This window comes from Ovis canadensis, chromosome 1 (genome assembly GCF_042477335.2).
Source record: "Ovis canadensis isolate MfBH-ARS-UI-01 breed Bighorn chromosome 1, ARS-UI_OviCan_v2, whole genome shotgun sequence".
Taxonomy (NCBI): Eukaryota; Metazoa; Chordata; class Mammalia; order Artiodactyla; family Bovidae; genus Ovis; species Ovis canadensis.
Window position 1 is genome coordinate 94,459,887 of NC_091245.1, and position 7,746 is coordinate 94,467,632.

The following is a 7,746-nucleotide window of genomic DNA, read 5'->3' on the forward strand; positions in this document are numbered from 1 at the left end:
CCCTAAAATGTCTCCCTTCTTCTCTCTCTCCCTAGAAGCTTTGCTGTAGGAGAGCGGAGAAAAACCAAAGCATTATGGATGAAATAGACCAGTGCTACATGGACGGTAATCTAAAGAAGAGTAATTATGATTCTAGCAGCCACATTTATGGAGCAGTTACTATCTAGGCTCAATACTTACCCTCATCTCATTTTAACCTGTAAAACTTCCCCATTTTACAAGTGGGTAAACAGATTGGTGGAGATGGAAATTCCACTGTCCACGTCTTATACTGCAATGCCACAGGACCCCTCTTGTTTCAGCTGCTTTCTCTTGAGACTTGAACCCATGGATTATGTCAGTGTTGCTTGCGCAGCCCACCCACTGCCAAGGCTAATAACCTTGGAAGAGAGCTGGTTTCTGGAAACTCAGTCTGCAGGGTACTTCGGACCTGCATAGGTCTTTGTGATTGCTTGCTTGCTGTACCGTGGGTTTTGGCTGGGTTTGAGTCCCAGCGCATGGGTTCGAGTCCCAATCTGTGGTAAATGGTTTCAATAAGGCTGCCCCAAGGGTCATCAAGAGCCATGCTTCTGTGGCCATTCCACTAGTAAGAGTGCAGTATTTTAGATCTAGTATTTTATTTCATACCCATGCTCAATCAAACAAACAAAATAGGTTCTTAAATGATATAAAAACACAAAAACAAAAACAGAGTCTTGGAGGTCCAGAGACTGGTTATTTAGGTCAAAACAAACAATCCTTGTTTACAGCTCACAAAATACAGCCTCATTTTGAGCGAAGTGGTTAAGGTTGTCTTCAGCCTCTTTCCCTCCCACTCAACCTCAATATACAGACACACCCTCGGTGGTCCCCACATTTGACCCTCATGCTGGCAAGTGCCCTAAATCCACACGTTACTCTGGTTGTCTAATTTACCTCCACCCTGCACAGAGCCCCACATTCCAGATTTTCTAAACCCCTATCCACTCTCTCCAAAATTAACCCATATCTCCCCTCCCCCACTCCTATTGAGAGTAGAGGGTAGGGGTCAGGGCACAACCATTAAAAAAATGACATAGCCCTTGAGAATATGACAAACTGGTTAGAACTGATCAGACCCAAGATGGCAGAAGATTCAGCTCCCAGTAGATCCTGAGATTCACTATATGCTCACTGTAATACATTAGCATATGCTAAACAGCACACCCACAGGTGCAGGACACCTCCCAGGACGACCATAAAAGGCCAAAAAGTGGGCAGTGGCTCAATTCCTGGAAATGCCGTCCTCTCCCCCCAAATAGTTGGAATAATTAGCTTGTAAAATTACCACTCATTAGCTTATAAAACTACCCAGCACATAAAAACTACCTCCTATTTTGGGCTGCTCCCACTCTCTGAGATGGACTGCATTCTGTCTATGGAAATTGTGTCTCTCAATAAGCTATTAATACTTTCATTTTACCATGGCTCACTCTTGAATTATTTCCTCCACAAAGCCGAGGATCCTCCCTTGTCGGTGCATCCCAAGGACTCACTGAAAACCTGGGACATGACCCTCCTCTTGCTGTGTAACCTTGGGCCTGTCAGTTAACCTTTGAGTTTCAGGTTCTTATTTAGGAAATAGTGGTATCAACAATTATCCTGGAGGGTTGTTGTAAAGTTGATGATATGCCCTTTGTAAAATATTTATTATAGTGACTGGGATGTAGTTGCTCAGGAAGTTAATATTCTTTCCCTTCTGAAGGACTCACAGTTTGGCCATTGGAATATGTACAATGGTGTCACAGGAAAATGGGATGCAAGAGGATGGTCACTAGCTGCTCTAAATTTTAGTTTCCCAAAGTTACAGGGGGATAGACTTTATTCTCAGAGAAGGCAGTGGCACCCCACTCCAGCACTCTTGCCTGGAGAATCCCATGGATGGAGGAGCCTGGTAGGCTGCAGTCCATGGGGTCACGAAGAGTCGGACATGACTGAACGACTTCACTTTCACTTTCCTGCATTGGAGAAGGAAATGGCAACCCACTCCGGTGTTCTTGCCTGGAGAATCCCAGGGACGGGGGAGCCTGGTGGGCTGCCATCTATGGGGTCGCACAGAGTCGGACACGACTGAAGTGACTTAGCAGCAGCAGACTTTATTCACTTCTGTATGTCCCCCGATCTGACTTAGTGCCTACAAGTAACAGGTGCCAAATAAATGCTATTGGATAAATGAATAGGTGAATGAACAAATGAATGGATGAGTGAGAGCAATAGGTACCCTGAAATGAACTTTCATGGGCATAAACTCAAAGGTTAGCCTTCTCAGATAACATCTATATGTGTTTGGATTCTGAAGACAGTTCTGAAGTTATGGTGCCATGTTCGTGTATGCCTTCCTTACCAGCTGGAGAAAACCTGAAACTTGTTCAGAGGAAAATATCAGGATTGAAAGGAGATCCAAATGGCTTATCATGAGGAAGACTCGTTGAGACTATCAGAGAAGAGAATGTTCTGTGTTCAAATATTTGAAAGTTGGGTAGAGGGTATGTGGAAGAGGACGCGGGTTGTTTGTTTCTCCAAGCCATTAGAACTAGGGTCAACAGTGATACTATGATGGGGCTGATTTACCATCAGCATGTTCTATTCTGTGCATACATTCAAGAAGCACATTAGGTCATTTCCTGTATCTGAGGCACCACAGAAGCTTGTCTGAAGAAGGAATTGTATGTACATTTTTATGCCTCTTCAAGAGAAGCAGTAAGCAGTTGCTAGTGCTTCTCTTAGGGTCTTGAAAAATGTCTGTACTTGCAAGGAATTCTGAAGTTTAAGCATTATTATGTCTTCTATCAATCCACTCCTTGTTCAGTTCCCTCTTCCCTGTCCATTCTCTCCTCCCTTAGTTAAAAAAAAACAAAAAAAACACAAGCAAATGTGTGTAAATATCCCATACTCTCTTTTCCTTAGGTGAAAGAGAAAATGCTGCATATTTTTTTCTAACTTGAATTAACATTGCACCCTGGAGATGGACTGCACAGCAGTACACTGAATCATCTTCATTCCTTTTCACAGCTGCATAATGCTCCATTTAGAGGATACACCATGGTTTATTCTCTATCAACAGACATTTGATTCATTTTCAGTCTTGTATTCTCATAATAGTGAGTCAATGAATGGCCTTGAGAATTATCTTAAATTTTTTGCCAACGTATCTTTGGGATAGCATCCTAGAAGTTGGATTGCTGGGCTGAAGTGTCAGTGCGTCTAGAATTTTGTCGGATACTGCTGAGTTCTCGTCCATGGGGCCTGTAGCTGAGGCCTCTCTTAATACTAGCCTCACCCCCGATCTGCTGTTTCTTCATGCACTGCCCAGCAGTGTGGCCCACTGACCCCCTCCAGAGTTGCCTGAATCCAGACCAGTCAAAGAAGAGAGAGCGTCCCAGAGTGACATGACGGCAGGTTGGGAAGGGCCCTGAGTGGAGACATTTACCTGGCAAGAGTGTTTCTAAACCCGGAACTGTCCAGGGCTGCCAGGAGTCAGTAAACCTTTGTGATCTGCCTCTGAGCTGGGAGATGATTCATGAAAACATCGATATTAATCATTTGAATGATGATAAGTGACTGGGGAGAATGGGTAAGGCCAGTAAAATGGGTAAGGCCACATGTGCCTCCATGCATCAAGGGAGGACGGGAGAGGGCCTCCAGACCCCAGGGCTGGGAGAAAAGAGCCTCAATCCTTCCCTCCAGGGAGACCCTGCCATTTCTCATTTGTCTCAGCCAGTATGTCCACACTCCCAGACAAAGGCAGTAAGCTGGACAGCAGCTGCCAGGAACTTATTAGCTTATTTATAGCACAGGCTACTCTTACCCTCACCCCTGTGAAACTGTGTGAAGAGAACAACTCAGCAGGAAGGGCCGCATGGCCATCTGTGATTCTGTTTCCACAACAAATGCCTCGCAGCTGCAAGTCATCTGCTGGGCTCCCGTCTGTTCTGCTTGGGCACTTGAGCTGATGGCATTCAGCTGGGGCAGGGCCAGTGGAATCCCAACCCTCTGTCACCTCATCCCTTCCCAGGAACAGCCTGACACCCAGATGGCCCTGGAGGTCACCCTCTGTGCTCCAGAGAGAATAAAGAACAGTGCTGAGACTTCCCTGGAGGTCCAATGGTTAAGACCCCACACCTCCACTGCAAGGGGCAGGGGTTCAATCCCTAGTTGGGGAACTAAGATCCCACATGCCCCATGGCTTGGCCAAAATCAAACAAGAAAACAAAGCAAAAAACAGTTCTGGGACTAGTTTGCAGCCCACGGTTGGTGGGGGCGGGAAGTGGTGGGGGGCATAGACAGCCCTGAGACATCCTTGGCAGGTACCTCCACCTCTGCCTCAGTCTGCAGCAAATTGAGATTTTTTTTTTTTTTTAAGGCTTGGAGAGCCCAGGGGCATAGAAGGAAGTGGCAAATTCCCAATGCAGCACAGAAGCAGGTGGGTGAGATCCATCAGAAATGGGGCAAGTACATTCCAAAATACGCCTCCTGCTTGGAAGACTCAAAAGACTGGTTTTATGTCCACATTTTGTCACTGATTCAACTATTGAATCAGGCCCATGCTATTTTTAAATTGTGAGGGCCATGCTTCATTGTAAAAACAAAACAAAACAAACTTAGGAGCAGTCAAGACCCTCGTTCAGATCTGCCCATCTTAATTCAGCCAGCCAGGAGTCTCTCCCAGGCGCTTGCGATCAGTCTGGAGCTGTGAAAAAAAGGTGGCCAATGGACCCTACCTTCCACTGGTCCTACTCTTCCTCCTGACTCCAGCCCATAACACCATTGAATGGGGTGTTTCCCCATCACCCAAGAGGAATTGATTAATTATGATTTTCAGTGCATCACTGAAAAGAAACCACCATCGCTATATTTGGAACATGGCTAACAACTGACTTGAGGATTCAAGTAGTTACTGTCAGGATGTTAAAAGCCTAGATGCATGCTCAGTCACTTCAGTCGTGTCTGACTGTTTGCAATCATATGGACAGTAGCCTGTCAGGCTCTTCTGTCCATGGGATTCTCCAGGCAAGAATACTAGAGTGTGTTGCTGTGCCCTCTTTCAGGGGATCTTTCCAACCCAGGGCTTGCAGGTGGATTCTTTACCACTAAGCCACCAGGGAAGTCTTGAAAGCCTAGGTAGTAATATCTCTTTCTTCCCAGGCTGGGCTCCATGGATGGCAGGGTGCAGTGCGGGAACTGAGGAACTGGCCTCAGGAGACCAGAGCTTTCAACTCTTTGCTGAGAGCTCAGCTGAACCATCCACGAACCACACCAGCCAAGAAGGTCACCCTCACTGAACTCTCAGCCTCCTTGGTGTTTGCTCTCATCACCTGGTTCTCAGATTCTTGATTTTGTACCCAGGATCTTTCATCTGTTCCTGGTCCCCTTAATTTGGCTAATTGCTCGATCCTAGTCTTTTGGACTTAAAATTTCTCAGGTCAGCCCATAGCAGTCCTCACTCCAGTCCCCAGCAATGAAGGACAGCATCCCATCCTGATAGCTAAACTCCCCTGATGTCCCTCCTCAAAGAAGGCAGATGAGGGGTCCACCCTCATGAGACCTGTGTGCTGAGATGTTGGAACACTGGGTCTGAAACTGAATCCCCAGAAAGCTGAATTCCCTTGCTGAATTTACGATTCAGTTCAGTTCAGTCGCTCAGTCGTGTCCGACTCTTTACCTATCCCAAACTTTATTCTCTTTCTTGTCCTGCTCCCAGTTCCTCCCAAGATTAAGGAGTATCAAAGAAAAAGGGGAGATCGAAACCAAGCGGGACCCTACAGGCCCTTCCTGGGTATAAAAGCCCCTCAATCCTCCCCATTTCTTGTTTGTAGAGAAGGGCTTTAGTCTCCTAGACCTTCCCTGAGTTCCAAAGAGTAGATCCAAGCAGTTACTAATTAGGAAAGTGAGGGAATGTAGAAACACAGGGAAAGCAATCAAGAAAATAGTTCAGCAATGAAACAAATTTCTCGTTCATCCTCAAGGGATATACCTAATAGTCTGACACAGGTCTTTGAGTTGCTCATCAGGAGCTAAGAAAAACGTCCGCTTCATCCAGATGGAGGATGCTGACTGTTTGCTGACCGCAAGCATGGAGATATCAGCCTCCTTGGAAGCAGAAGGTTAGTGGTTAAGATTCCTGAACTACCACTCTGTTATCTTACTACCAACCAATCAGAAGAAAGCCATGCCCCCTGCAACTCTCACGGCAAATGTTGCCTTTAAAAGCCCTTCCCTGAAAGCCATCAGCAAGTTTAGGCCTTTTGAGCATGAACTGCCTGTCCTTCTTGCTTGGCAACTGCAGTATAAAAAATTGTACTTCCCTTTGCCACAACCTGGTATCAGAAAATTGGTTTTGCCGCACAGTGTGAAGCGAATCCAAGTTTGGTTCAGTAATAGGTCCCTACCCGACAGGGTAGAGGGGGAGCATCAGAGCCTGCAGGAGCCAGTTCTGGAGGGATGGGCTTCCTGACCCATCCTCAGCGCAGAGTCCTGGACCTGCAGATCCAAGAGGCTCTCAGATCAGAGGCAATCTGGATTCTCAGCTCTGCAGTGAAATGGTCATGATGTCAGGGATGTCACCCTCTGCGCTGCTCCCTGCCTCTGTGTCACACTTGTGGAAAGGGAACGTGGCCTGCCATTCCAGGAGACAACAAATGCTGCCCCAGCATCAAGCCATCGGCCACTGCAGCTACCCTCCCCTTATAGTACAGCATGAGGGGAATTCAGGGTGGAGAAAAACAGGAAATATTCTGTGCTCTGGATATTGGCCCTAGATAGTTAAGATGAACAGCTAAGGAATAATTTCAGTGAATTCAGACTCTGGCATCTTCCCACTCAAAGTGCTAAAATGATTACCTTGAGATGTCATTGTCTGTGATTAGCAATAATCTTTTCATGTTAGACCACATGGTTTTGTTTTCAGCAAAAACTCCTGTATATCCTGGCTCCTTCCTTACCTCTTCAGAGCAGTGCCTCAGAGCCATCCAAGAGGCTGCCTCCTGGGCTATAGTTCTGAGGAAGGTTCCCAATAAAACTCAATTTGCAGCTTTTAGGTTGTGTGTTTTTCTTTGGTTGACATACTCCTTCCCTTCCAGGCTCTTCTCAGAGAAATGAAGCTTCCATTTACCTCCTGGTCCCACAGATGCCAAAGAATATGTATTCCAGACACTTAGCGCTTCCTATGTGCCACCCTTATTTTATAGATGAGGACACTGAGTCACAGAGAGAGAAAGTACCTTTTCCAAGGTCATCCAACTGGTAAGTTGCAGAATCAGGATTCAAACCCAGAAAGTTTAGCCCTATCCATGACGCAGAGTCAAATGGAGAGCTCCTGGCATATAATACGTGCTTGGCAAAAGGTAGTAGGATTAATATATTACCTCAGCATAGCCTCAGCTGTTCTTTTTTTACTATGTAAGATTGGACTATGACAGAGAGGTCACTTGGTAAAGGGCCAGTTGTAGTCAAGTCAGGGGTACAAAACTACGCAAAGTGATTCTGAGTGCCTGACCTTTGGCATTCATATTTCGTAAGAGCTGGTTTGTGGTAAAAGCCATACCAGATAATAATTTCTAACTTTGCTGAGGCACAAATCTGAATCATAGATACTATTTGGAAGTGAGTTCATCGGCACTGGTCTCAAGCCCTTCATATTCCCTTCCCCTGACACAGCCAAAGGGCCAGCCCGGCCCTCCTCCCCAGCCTCCCACATCCCCAAGGCAGTTCAGGAACCTGCTTCCTGAT